At 40.4% G+C, this 14,135-nt stretch overlaps 1 pseudogene; it reads right to left on the bottom strand.

Moving 5' to 3' along the window:
• Positions 1-1,096: 1,096 nt before the first annotated feature.
• Positions 1,097-2,558, bottom strand: LOC118624636 (annotated as a pseudogene).
• Positions 2,559-14,135: the final 11,577 nt, after the last annotated feature.

The raw sequence follows: 14,135 nt of genomic DNA, 5'->3' as shown, positions 1-14,135 counted from the left end.
AGTGTTTCTTGTGAGAAGTCAGCTAAGAGCCTTATGGGGTTCCCTTTGTAGGTAACCTGTTGCTTATCTCTTGCTGCTTTTAGGATTCTCTCTTTGTCTTTAATTTGTGGCATTTTAATTACTATGTGTCTTGGTGTGGGCCTGTTTGGGTTCTTCTTACTCGGGACTCTCTGTGCTTCTTGAACTTGAATGCCTTCTTCCTTCACCAAATTAGGGAAGTTTTCTCTCGCCATTTTTTCTCCTCCCACAATTTTTTTTTTGAATCGTCACCCAAGGACATTTTTCCACTTTTTTATTCAGATAGAGCGGGAGGGAGAGAGAGGAAGAGAGAGAAACATCGACGTGAAAGGGACACATCGAGTGACTGCCACCCCTACGACCTAACCAGGGCCGGGGACCAACTGCAACCAAAGTACTTGCCCTTAGCGGGAACTGAACCCGAGCCTCTGTGGACCGCGGGCTGATGCTCTAACCACTGAGCAAAACCTGCCAGGGTGAAAATCACAATCTTTGGCAGCACATGGTCTCTAAGAAAAAAGAAGCAAAAGAGCAGACTAACAAGAAAATATAGGTAACAATAACATCTTTATTGGATTCCATAAATAAAAAGTGGTATCATATAATAGAATAATACCTACTATAGTCATCAAATTTGAATTTTTCCCCTACTGGCAAGACTTTTAAATAATTTTTTATGTAAAGCTTAACACTTAAAATTACTTTGCTCCCTACATCTATCCCAGTTCAACATGCAGATATCGTTTATTTTCATGTATGCTGATTCTAGAGCATTACAATCTCTCGATGGTTTTATAAGAGAGTATCCTTGTCCTGTAACTTAAATTTCACAAACTGTATATGATCATTATATAATACCATCATTCATATAGTTTCCCAAGGTGAATATATTCACACAATATTTACATTAAAATTTGTGTTTTTTAAACATTATTTTAATAAGCCAAACCACGAATAACCAGGTTCTAGTTTTAAATGTGTTTATGAAGACTGATGCCGAGCTCAAAGCATGCAGACATTCATGACCACCTAGATGAAGTTGGATATTGAAATTCCTTAGGTCCAATGATGCAGTGTTTCACTCTTCCCAGGCATCATATTTATTTACTTTGACTTTTTTTTCAGGCATTCTTTACTGCATAGGCCTGACTGAGGGGTCAGTCTTATGTGCTAAAGTTACTTCATATGACTCTTTCTTATTCCTTAATTCTTCATATATAATACTTTTCTTTTAGGATTTTCTTCAAAGTTGGGATCAGGTCATTGGACAATATCATCTGTAGATTCAAGTGGGAGTAGATTCATTCATAGAAACACTAAAAATGCAATTGGCTCATAATGAGGAAACATTTCTCTTTTGTTAACTTTTATTATTTTTTAAATATGTTTTTATTGATTTTTTTAGAGAGAGAGAGGAAGGGAGAGAGAAATAGAAACATTGATATGAGTACAAAACATCAAACGATTTCCTCCTGCATGTCCCCTACTGGGGATCAAGCCTGTAATCTGGGCATGTGTCCTGACTGGGAATCAAACCGGGACCTCTTAGTCCATGAGATGATGCTCAAGCCACTGAGCCACACCAGCCAAGCTCTTTTTGTTGTTGTTGTTAATCCTCACCTGATGATACTTTTTCCATTGATTTTTAGAGAGAGTGGAAGTAAGGAAGAAAGAGTGAGAGAGAGAAAGAGAGAAACATTGATTCTCTTCCACTCTCGCCCTGACTGGGGTCAGGGATCAAACCTGCAACCCAGGTATGTGCCCTTGACTGGAAATTGCACCTGAGACCCTTCAGTCTGAGAGCTGATGCTCTGACCACTGAGAAAAACTGGCCAGAGTGAGGAAACACCTCTTTTAATTTTTTTAATCCTCAGCTGAGGATATTTTTTGTTGATTTTAGAGAGAAAGGAAGGGAAGGAAGGAGAGAGAGAGAAAGAGAAACATTGATTAGTTGCCTCTTGTACATGCCTCAACTAGGAATCAAACCCTCAACCTTTTGGTATATGGTTTGAAGCTCCAACCAACTGAGCTACCCAGCCAGGGTGAGAAAACATCTTTTTTTTTTTTCATGTTGTCTTCTGCTGGGGATATCACAGAAGATTAATGATCACTCACATTTCAGTTATATTTTGACTTTGAGAATAGTGCCCAAGTGGTAAAAATCATTTTGCCTGTACTGATGGTAAACCTGATGGTAAACCTTCTCCAAGAGGGAAAGTCTCAAGATTCTTGAACTTCTCTTGGCAAGTTTTCACGTAAGAAAGCTTTCCAGTAAAGTATCCCATGATATAAGCAACTATGAGGTTAGAGATGGAACCATATTTGGAATGACTTGAAAGGGTTCCTTTATAAATTAATTCTTGAGTAATCAACGTACATGTTGCAGCCAAAGGCACAGATCTGAACCAGGAGCTTTTCATCACTGCATTCTGCGAAGACTCTTTCTTTCTCTGTTGGAATGCAAACAAATCAGTCCCTCTGTGGGGAATTGGTCTTATAACTTCAGCATTTGGCTCTTGAAAATCAGCCCTGCCATTCATCTTTCATGATGAGGATAGCGGTTGGGGCCTTTCCATATTCACACATATTCAATAGGCCATCACTGAGGGTCTACGACATACCAATCTCTTTGAGGTGGGAAATGGTAAAACTTGAATTTTTTAAATTGAAAAGCAATTTTAAGGCCTTGGCTGGGTAGCTTAGTTGGTTAGAGCATTGTCCTGATACAACAAGGTTGTGGGTTTGATCCCAGGGTAGGGTACATACAAGAATCAACCAATGAATGCATAAATAAGTGGAACAACAAATCAATCTCTCTCTCTCTTAAATCAATAAATAAAAATTAAAAAGCAATTTTAAGAACTGTACCACATATACCTAAGAACAGTTTATGCAATCTGAGGAATATTTACTATGAGCTAATTCTAAACAAAAGAAAGACCTAGCTTAGGTGACAGACCATGTGGAACCCAACTTTGAATAAGAAGAGGACTTTATTCCAAGCTACATATTATAGGGTGGTAAGATTTTATAATTCTATCTAAATACTGATTATAAACAGGATTCTCTCTCACATTGATCTTTCTCTCCCTACCCCCTCCCCCCCCACTCTATCTGAAGATAAAAAATGGAAAAAAGTATCCTTGGGTAAGGATTAAAAACAAACAAACAAACAAAAAATCTGAATATGCAATACTAAGCATAAAAAATTAAACACATCCTTTATAAAAGAAAAAAAACTCAAAAAGCAAAAATTAAAAATACATAATACAAATACACATAAGAGTGAATTTCCCTGTGTACACCTAACCAATGGCATTTTTCTCCTTCTTGTTCCATAGAAACCACTGTCTTCAGTTTGTTTTTGTTATTCCTACATCTTTGGTTTGTACTTTAATTATACATGTAACTCTAAACAAAATAAACTAAGAGTTGAGGTGTGAGTAAAGTTGCTAGATAAAATACAAGATGCCAAATTGAATTTGTTGATTTTTTCTTTTGATTTCTGCTCTAATTTTTATTGTTTCTTTTCTTCTGCTCTCTTTGGGTTCAATTTTCTCTTCTTTTTCTAGTTTCCCATGGTGGAAGCTTAGATTACTGATTTAAAATCTTCTTTCTTTTCTAATATGTGCATTCAATGCTATAAATTCCCCTCTAAGCACTGCTTTTGCTGTATCCCATAGATTTTGAAAAGTGTGTTTTCATTTTAATTGAGTTCAAAATATTTTTAAAATTTCTCTTGAGATTTTTTCTTTGACCTATGTGTTATTTAAAAGTATGTTGTTTAATTTCCATGCATTTTAGGATTTTCTAGCCATCTTTTTATTTTTTAATTCAAGTTAATTCTATTGTGGTGTGAACATTGTATGATTTCTATTCTTTAAATTTGTTAAGGTGTGTTTTATGACCTAAAATGTAGTTTGTCTTGGTGAATGTTCCAAGTGAGCTTGAGAAGAATTTGTAATCTGTTGTTGGATAACGTAATCTGTAGATGTCAATTATATCCAGTTGGTTGATGGTGCTGTTGAGTTCACCTATGTCCTTAATGATTTTCTGACTGCTGAATCTGTCCACTTCTGATAGAGGAGCGTTGAAGGTATAGTGAATTCATCTAGTTCTCCTTGCAGTTCTTTCAGTTTTTGCCTCATGTAGTTTGATGCTCTGCTGCTAGGCAAACATTAAGAATTATTGTGTCGCCCTGGCCGGTTTGGCTCAGCGGTTAGAGCGTCGGCCTGCGGTCAGGAGAGACCCGGGTTCGGTTCCCGCTAAGGGCACGTACCTCGGTTGCAGTTTGTCCCCAGCCCTGGTTGGTCGTGCAGGTGGCAGCCACTCGATGTGTCCCTTCACGTCGATGTTTCTCTCTCTCTCTCTTCCTCTCTCTCCCTCCCGCTCTATATGAACAAAAAATGGAAAAATGTCCTCGGGTGAGGATAAAAAAAAAAAAAAAAAAAAGAATTATTGTGTCATCTTAAAATATTGACCCTTTTATCACTATATAATACCCCTCTTTATCATGATAATTCCTTGCTCTGAAGTCTGCTTTGTCTGAAATTAATATAACTACTATTGCTTTCTTTTCATCAGTGTTAGCATGGTATTCCCCCCCTCATTTATTTTTACTCTATGTGTTTATATAAATAAAGTGGGTTTCTTTGAGAGAATATATCATTAGGTCTTGTTTTTCAATCCACTCTGACAATCTGTCTTTTAATTGCTGTATTTAGATCATCGACTTTTAAAGTTATTATTGATATAGTTGCATTAATATCTACCATATCTGTTACTATTTTTTATTTACTACCCTTGTTCTTTTTTCCTATTTTGTCTTCCACACTTTTTCTGTCTTTTGTAGTTTTCTTTTCTTTTCTTTTTTAATCCGTACTCAAGGATATTTTTCCATTTATCTTCAGATAGAGTGGGAGGGAGGGAGAAACATTGATGTGAGAGAGACATCAACTGGCTGCCTCCTGCATAACCCGACCAGGATCGGGGACCGAACTGCAACCGAGGTACATGTCCTTGACTGGAATTGAACCTGCAACTCCTTGGTGTGCAGGCTGATGCTCTAACCACTGAGCAAAAAATGGCCAGAGTTGCCTTTTATAGTTTTCTAATTAACATTTTGTAATTCAATTTTCTCTCCTTTCTTAGTATACCAGTTATACTTTCTTTATTACTTTTTAAAAAATGTTACCCTAGCTCTGGCCGGATGGCTCAGCGGTTGGAGAGTTGGCCTGCGGTCTGGAGAGACCCGGGTTCGGTTCCCGCTAAGAGCACGTACCTTGGTTGCAGTTTGTCTCCGGCCCTGGTTGGGTTGTGTGGGTAGCAACCATTCGATGTGTCCCTTTTGCGTCGATGTCTCTATCTCTCTCTCCCTCCCACTCTATCTGAACAAAAATATCAAAAAATGTCCTCGGGTGAGGATAAAAAAAAAAAAAATGTTACCCTAGCCCTGGCCAGTTTGGCTCAGCAGTTGAGTGTCAGCCTGTGGACCAGAGAGTCCTGGGTTCAGTTCCCAATAGGGGCACGTACCACAAAAAAAAAAAAAAAAAAGTTACCCTAGAATTTGCTCTATACAGTTACAACTAATCCACATCCACTTTAAATAACATTATACTGCTTCATGGGTAGTACAGGTACTTTATGACAATAAAGTATTATGCCCTGGCTGGTTTGGCTCAGCAGTTAGAGTGTCGGCCTGTGGTCCAGAGACCTGGGTTCAGTTCCCGCTAAGGGCATGTACCTCAGTTGCAGTTTGTCCCCAGCCCTGGTTGGGTTGTGCGGGTGGCAGCCACTCGATGTGTCCCTTTCACGTCGATGTTTCTCTCTCTCTCTCTCTTCCTCTCTCTCCCTCCCACTCTATCTGAACAAAAAATGGAAAAATGTCCTTGAGTGAGGATTAAAAAAAAAAGAATAAAATGTTACTAATTCTTCTCTTCTATCCCTTGTATCATTCCTGTCATCCATTTTACTTATATATAAACACACACACACATATATATATATTTTGTCTTCCACACTTTTTCTGCCTTTTGTAAATATATATGCTATTATTTTGAACAAATTGTTATTTGTTAGACAAATTAAGAAGAAAAATGAAACTTTTTATTGTACCTTCATTCATTCTTTCTCCAATGTTCTTCCTATCTTTGTGTAGATCTGAATTTCACATCTGTATCACTTTCCTTCTCTCCAAAGAACTTTCTAATATTTCTTTTTTTTTACATTACATCTATTTATTTATTTATTTATTTATTTAAATCTTTATTGTTGAATGTAGAATGTATTACAGATGTTCCTCATTTTCCCCCCATTGATCCCCTCCACCCCCCTCCCGCCCCCCTCCCGCCGTTTCCCACACTATTGTCTGTGTCCATTGGTTATGCATATAAGTTCTTTGGTTTATTTCTTCCCACCCCCCCAACCCCTTTCCCTTTGAGGTTTGTCAGTCTAGCAATGAATCTGTGCTTCTTAATCCCTTCACCTTTTTCACCCATTCCCCCAAACCCCCTCCCATCTGGCAACCAACAAAATGTTCTCTGTATCTATGAGAATGTTTCTGTTCTGCCTGTTCATTTTGTTTGTAGATTCCATTGTTGATAGATATGTATTCATTGCCATTTTGTTTGTTCATATTTTTTATCTTTTTCTTCAAAAAGACCCTTCATCATTTCATATAATAACAGTTTGGTGGTGATGAACTCCTTTAACTTTTTCTTATCTGGGACATTCTTTATATGGCCAAATCGATTCTAAATGACAGCTTTGCAGGATAGAGTAACCTTGGTTGTAGGTTCTTGGTTTTCATCACTCTGAATATTTCTTGCCACTCCCTTCTGGCCTGCAAAGTTTCTTTTGATAAATCAGCTGACAGTCTTATGGGAACTCCCTTGTAGGTAAGTAGCTGCCTTTCTCTTGCTGCTTTTAAGACTCTCTCTTTGTCTTGAACCTTTTGCATTTTGATGATGATGTGTCTTGGTATGGGCCTCTTGGGGTTCAACTTGTTTGGGACTCTCTGTGCTTCCTGGACTTGTATGTCTGTTTCCTTCACCAAGTTAGGGAAGTTTTCTGCCATTATTGTTTCAAACAGGTTTTCGATTTCTTGTTCTCACTCTTCTCCTTCTGGCACCCCCAAGATGCGAATGTTGGCACGCTTGAAGTTGTCCCAGAGGCTCCTTACACTATCCTCATTTTTTTGGATTCTTTTTTCTTTTTGCTGTTCTGATCAGGCGTTTTTTGCTTCCTTATATTCCAAATTGATGGTTTGCTTCTTGGCTTTACGTACTCTACTATTGAATCTGTGTAAATTATTCTTTATTTCAGTTAATGCCTCCTTCATTTCTGACTGTGCATCTATCATTTCTGTCTGGTCCTTTTTTTATGCTCTTGAGGCCCTCACTAAGTTCGCTGAGGTTTTCACTAAGTTCATTGAGCATCCTTATAAGCAGTATTTTGAATTCAGCATCTGTTAGGTTGCTTATCTCCATTTTGCTTAGTTCTTTTCTTGGGGTATTGTTCTGTTCTTTCATTTGGGACCTGTTTCTTTGTCTCCTCATTTTGGCTGCCTCCCTGTGTTTGTTTCTGTGTATTACTTAACGAGAGGTATAGAGCTAGCTGAGACCAGATGCTGCTTGTTTGAAAGAATTTAGGAAAAACCTGAAGCAGGATCCAAAACAGGCCAATCCTATGGTTAAGCAAGTGGCAACAGCTTGGGTGGGCCTGAAAGATGGGTGGGGCGGGGCCTCAGGGAATCACCAGGGCGGGGCTACCAGTATGAGCCAGGTTGCTGGAGTCCCAGATATGGCAGCTGTCTGCCGCCCCAGGGAAGGGCTCATCAAAGGAACAAAGGCCTCTGACAGCACGTTTGTCCCAGAGAAAGCCCCCTCTCCAGCCCTCACTCCAGTGCCTAACAGCTCAGTTCTTCCCTGTATGTCTCTGGTGCCCCTCAGGCTGCCTCTCCTCCAAGCTTAGAGGGAGAGAGTCCGATAAGTCTGTGCAAGGGCCTTTTAAGGAGCTGCCTGGGGCTCCAGCCCCATCAGCTTCCCTGAGCCTCAGTTCCTGCTGGTTTTTCCAGGCAGAAGTTATGGGGACTTCTCTTCCTGGCACTGGAACCCTGAGCGGGGCACCTGGTGTGCGACAGGGACCTCTCAGTCCTCAGGAAGGACCTTCCCAGCAGAGGTATCCTCCTGATTTTTATCTGCCATACATGGGCGTGGGACCAGCCTGTCTCGCCTCCGCCCCTCCTACCAGTCTGGATGTGGCTGCTGCTTTAATTCAGTAGTTGTAGGATTTCCATTCAGCTTGATTTCAAGTGGTTTTGAATGATGTTGTTCTGTAGTTTAGTTGTAACTTTGATGTGGTTGTGGGAGGACGGGATACTGCATTTACCTACGCCAGCATCTTGACCCGAACTTCAACTTTCTAATATTTCTTGCAAGACAGGTCTACTGGCTACAAATTCCCTCAATGTCTATTTTTCTGAGAAAATCTTTATTTCTCCTTCACTTTTTTTTTTTTTTAGTCCTTACCCAAGGACACTTTTTGCATTCATCTTCAGTTAGAGTGAGAGGGAGAAAGGGAGGAAGAAAGGGAGGAAGAGAGAGAGAGAAACATTGACGTGAGAGAGACACATCAACTGACTGTCACCCATACGACCCCAACCAGGGCCGGGAACAAACTGCAACCGAGGTATGTGCCCCTAGTGGGAACCAAACCAGGGTCTCTCTGGACCATGGGCCGACACTCCAACCGCTGTGCCAAACTGGCCAGGGCTCCTTCACTTTTTAAAGATAATTTTATAGGGTACAGAATTCTAAGTAGGTAGTTTTTTTCTCTTAACACTTTAAATAGTATACTCTACTCTCTTGCTTGCATTATTTCCAAGAAGTTGGATGTAATTCTTATCTTTGCTCCTCTATTGGTAAGGTATTTTTCCCCCTCTGGTTTCAAGATTTTTTTCTTTTTCTGAAGTTTAAATATGATATGCCTAAATAATGGGTATTTATCCTGCTGATCCTGGTGTTCTCTAAGTTTCCTGGTTCTGTGTCTGACTGTAATTTGGAGAAATTCTCTCTCATTACTGCTTCAAATCTTGTTTCTGTTCTTTTCTTTCTTCTCTTTCTACTATTTCCATTATACTTATGTTAGCCCTTTGTATGTTTTTGTTGTTGTTGTTTGTTTTTTTAGAGAGAGAGAGGAAGGGAGAGACAGAAACATTGATGAGAGAGAGATACACCGATTAGCTGCATTCTGCACGTCCCCCACTGGGGATCCAACCTGAAACTTGAGCATGTGCCTTGACCAGAAATCAAACCAGGACTTCTCAGACCATCGGATAATGCTCAATCTATTGAGCCACACCAGCTGACCTGTTACAGCTTTTGTAGTTATCCCACAGTTCTTGGATAATCTGGGTGGGCTATTTTTTTTCCCCAGTCTTTTTCCTCTTTGTTTTTCAGTTTTGAAAGTTTCTATTGTCGTATCCTCAAGCTCAGAGATTCTTTTCTCAGCCATGTCCAGTCTACTAATAAGGCCATTAATAGCATTCTTCATTTCTGTTAGTGGCTTTTTTTGTTATTTGTTTTTAAATTTTTTAATGTTTTTTCTTTATTGATTTTAGAGAGAGAGGAAAGGAGATAGAGATAGAAACATCAATGAGAGAGAACATCGATTGGCCACCTCCTGCATGCCCCCCACTGGGGATTAGGCCCACAATCTGGGCATGTGCCCTGACCAGGAATTGAACTGGCGACCTCTTGGTGCATGGGTCAACACTCAACCACTGAGCCATACCAGCTGAGCTGTTAGTGTTTCTTTTTTTAAATATGTTTTTATTGATTTTTTAGAGAGAGAGGAAGGTAGAGAGCGATAGAAACATTGATGTGAGAGCAAAACATCAATCAGCTGCCTCCTGCTTGCCACCTACTGGGGATCAAGCCTGCAACCTGGGCATGTGCCCTGACCAGGAATGGAACAGGGAATTTTCAGGCCATGGGATGATGCTTAATACACTGAGTCACACCAGCTGGGCTGTTAGTGTTTTTGATCTCTAGTATTTCTTTTTTAGTCTTTCTTAGAACATCTATCTCTCTTATATTATCCATCTGTTCCTGCATGCTACTTTTTCCATCACAGTCCTTAGCATATTAATTATAGCTGTTTTAAATTCCCAGTCTGGCCCTGGCCGGTTTGGCTCAGCAGTTAGAGCATCGGCCTGCGGTCTGGAGAGACCCGGGTTCAGTTCCCGCTAAGGGCACGTACCTCGGTTGCAGTTTGTCCCCGGCCCTGGTTGGTTGTGCGGGCGGCAACCACTCGATGTGTCCCTTTCACATCGATGTTTCTCTCTCTCTCTGTTCCTCTCTCTCCCTCCCACTCTACCTGAACAAAAAATGGAAAAATGTCCTCGGGTGAGGATGATAAAGTAAATATATAAATAAATAAATAAATAAATAAATAAATAAATAAATAAATAAATAAATAAATTCCCAGTCTGATAATTCCAACATTCCAACATTCCAACCATATCTCAGACTCTGGTTCTTCTGATGATTGTTCAGTCTCTTTAAACTGTGTCTTTTGCCTTTTAGAATGCCTTCTCAATTTTGTTAAAATCAGGACATGATGTACTAGGTGGAAGGAACTCTGGCAAATAGACCTTTAGTGGTGTTGTGGTAAAGTATGGGGGGCAGGAGAAACATTTTATAGTCCTATGATTAGGTCTTAGTTATTTGGAAAACTTCTAGGCTGTGAACTTTATCAGTGCTTCTCAGTATCACTGCCCTCCTCCACCACCCCGCACCCATAGCTTAGGTGAGATGGATGGCTAGAGGGAGCTGGAATTGAGTATGTCCCTTCCACCATGTGGAAGGCTGGAGCCAAGTGGAGTTGGGTATTTCCCTTCTTCCAAGTAAATTAGACCCTAATAAAACTCCAGCAGAGTAGGCTTTGGTGAAATAGCTTCCCTTGAGGGCAGACTTTGTTAAGAATAACAGAATGCTCTGGTGTATTTAAAAATGGTTACTTTCTCCCTTCCTCTGAGGGAAATATGAGATTTTTCTCTAATCTTCACTGTGAGGACCTGGTAGAGTTTCAAGGGGTCCCTTTGATTGCATTCCCTTGAAATTTTTAACTCTCAGACTTGTCCATACTGAGCCCCAAGCAATTCATCAGTTACAGTTTAGGTTTTCTACCGGGCACTGGTTCCTGAAGTTTTTGCTCAAGGGTTTCTATTCAGTAAGTCATGACCCTCTGTATTGCCTGTCTGTTTCTCCGATCTTGGGGCAATGGTTTGCTCTGTGACTTCACTTCGCTGAAGGATCTAAAAAGAGTTGTTGGTTTTTCAGACTGCTCAACTTTTTACTTGTTGTTAGACTAGAGCAGCAACTTCTTTATTTTATTTTATTTTATTTTATTTTATTTTATTTTATTTTATTTTATTTTATTTTATTTTTTTATCCTCACCCGAGGACATTTTTCGAAATTTTTGTTCAGATAGAGTGGGAGGGAGGGAGAGAGAGAGAGAGAGAAACATCGACGTGAAAGGGACACATCGAGTGGCTGCCACCCACACGACCCAACCAGGGCCAGGGACAAACTGCAACCGAGGTACGTGCCCCCAGCGGGAACCGAACCCGGGTCTCTCCAGACCGCAGGCCAATGCTCTAACCACTGAGCCAAACCGGCCAGGGCAGAGCAGCAACTTCTTGTACAAATTTTTCAGAACATTTCTCTGCACTTACTTTTTGGTTGCAAAAGTGGGCTCATATTGGACATGTTACCTGCTTTGTGCTCCTATGTTCATATAGATTTACATCATCATTTTTATTGGTTGCATGATATTCACTGTATAGATCTATCATAATTTATTGAATTGTTCTATTGATAAAAATTTGGACATTTTTCAACATTATAAACCATAATATAGCAAGTATCCTTGCTTAAGTTTGTATATTTAATGATAATTTTACCATGAAAATTCTATTAAAATAATATTAATTATTTTTCCAATAACAAAAGTAATGCCTGTTCATCATAAAAATTTGGAAAATACAGACAAATTTATGCCCAGAAATAACCATTGTTGATATGGGGTGGGGTGGGGTGTCAAAAGTAGATTTACAGTTGTGAGTATGCAAAATACAGAGTTTATTCTTATATTATTATTTATTAATTATTGTATTTTTTTCTTTTTTTTTTTCAAATCTTTATTGTTGATGTAAAATGTATTACAGATGTTCCACATTTTTCCCCCATTGACCCCCTCCTCCCCACTCCCATCCCCCTCCCACCTTTTCCCACACTATTGTCTGTGTCTATTGGTTATGCATATAAGTTCTTTGGTTTATTGCTTCCCACCCACCCCCCCAACCCCTTTCCCTTTGAGGTTTGTCAGTCTAGCAATGAATTTGTGCTTCTTAATCCCTTCACCTTTTTCACCCATTCCCCCAACCCCCTCCCAACTGGCAACCAACAAAATGTTCTCTGTATCTATGAGAATGTTTCTGTTCTACCTGTTCATTTTGTTTGTAGTTTCCATTGTTGATAGATATGTATTCATTGCCATTTTGTTTGTTCATACATTTTATCTTTTTCTTCAAAAAGACCCTTCATCATTTCATATAATAACAGTTTGGTAGTGATGAACTCCTTTAACTTTTTCTTGTCTGGGAAAGTTTTTATATGGCCATCGATTCTAAATGACAGCTTTGCAGGATAGAGTAACCTTGGTTGTAGGTTCTTGGTTTTCATCACTCTGAATATTTCTTGCCACTCCCTTCTGGCCTGCAAAGTTTCTTTTGAGAAATCAGCTGACAGCCTAATGGGAACTCCCTTGTAGGTAAGTAGCTGCCTTTCTCTTGCTGCTTTTAAGACTCTCTCTTTGTCTTGAACCTTTTGCATTTTGATGATGATGTGTCTTGGTGTGGGCCTCTTGGGGTTCATCTTGTTTGGGACTCTCTGTGCTTCCTGGACTTGTATGTCTGTTTCCTTCACCAAGTTAGGGAAGTTTTCTGCCATTATTGTTTCAAACAGGTTTTCGATTTCTTGTTCTCGCTCTTCTTCCGGCACCCCCAAGATGCGAATGTTGGCACGCTTGAAGTTGTCCCAGAGGCTCCTTACACTATCCTTATTTTTTTGGATTCTTTTTTCTTTTTGCAGTTCTGATTGGGGATTTTTTGCTTCCTTATATTGCAAATCGATGGTTTGCTCCTTGGATTTACATACTCTATTATTGAAGCTGTGTAAATTATTCTTTATTTCAGTTAATGCCTCCTTCAATTCTAACTGTGTATCCATGATTTCTAACTGGTCCTTTTTTATGCTCTTGAGGCCCTCCCTAAGTTCACTGAGGTTCTCACTAAGTTCATTGAGCATCCTTATAAGCAGTATTTTGAACTCAGCATCTGTTAGGTTGCTTATCTCCATTTCGCTTAGTTCTTTTATTGGGGTTTTGTTCTGTTCTTTCATTTGGGACCTGTTTCTTTGTCTCATTTTGGCTGCCTCCGTGTTTGTTTCTGTGTATTACTTAATGAGAGGTATGGGGTTTGCTGAGACCAGATGCTGCTCGTTTGAAAGAATTTAAGAAAAACCTGAAGCAGCATCCAAGACCAGCCAATCCTATGGTTAAGCAAGTGGCAACAGCTTGGGTGGGCTTGAAAGTGGGGTGGGGTGGGGTGGGCTTGAAAGTGGGGTGGGGTGGGGTGGGGCCTCAGGGAGTCAGCAGGGCGGGGGCTACCAGTGTGAGCCAGGTTGCTGGAGTCCCAGATATGGAGACTGTCTGCCGCCCCCGGGAAGGGCTCACCAAAGGAACAAAGGCCTCTGACAGCACGTTTGTCCCCGAGAAAGCCCCCTCTCCAGCCCTCGCTCCAGTGCCAAACAGCTCAGTTCTTCCCTGTATGTCTCTGGTGCCCCTTGAGCTGCCTCCCCTCCAAGCTTAGAAGGAGAGAGTCCGATAAGTCTGTGCACGGGCCCTTTAAGGAGCTGCCTGGGGCTTCAGCCACTTCAGCTTCCCTGAGCCTCAGTTTCCGCTGGTTTTTCCAGGCAGAAGTTATGGGGACCTCTCTTCCTGGCACTGGAACCCTGAGTGGGGCACCTGGTGTGGGACGGGGACCCCTCAGTCC

This window comes from Molossus molossus, unplaced genomic scaffold, assembly GCF_014108415.1.
Source record: "Molossus molossus isolate mMolMol1 unplaced genomic scaffold, mMolMol1.p scaffold_m16_p_10, whole genome shotgun sequence".
NCBI lineage: Eukaryota > Metazoa > Chordata > Mammalia > Chiroptera > Molossidae > Molossus > Molossus molossus.
Note: the sequence above shows the minus strand (reverse complement) of the source record. Positions and strands in the feature narration are given on the sequence as shown.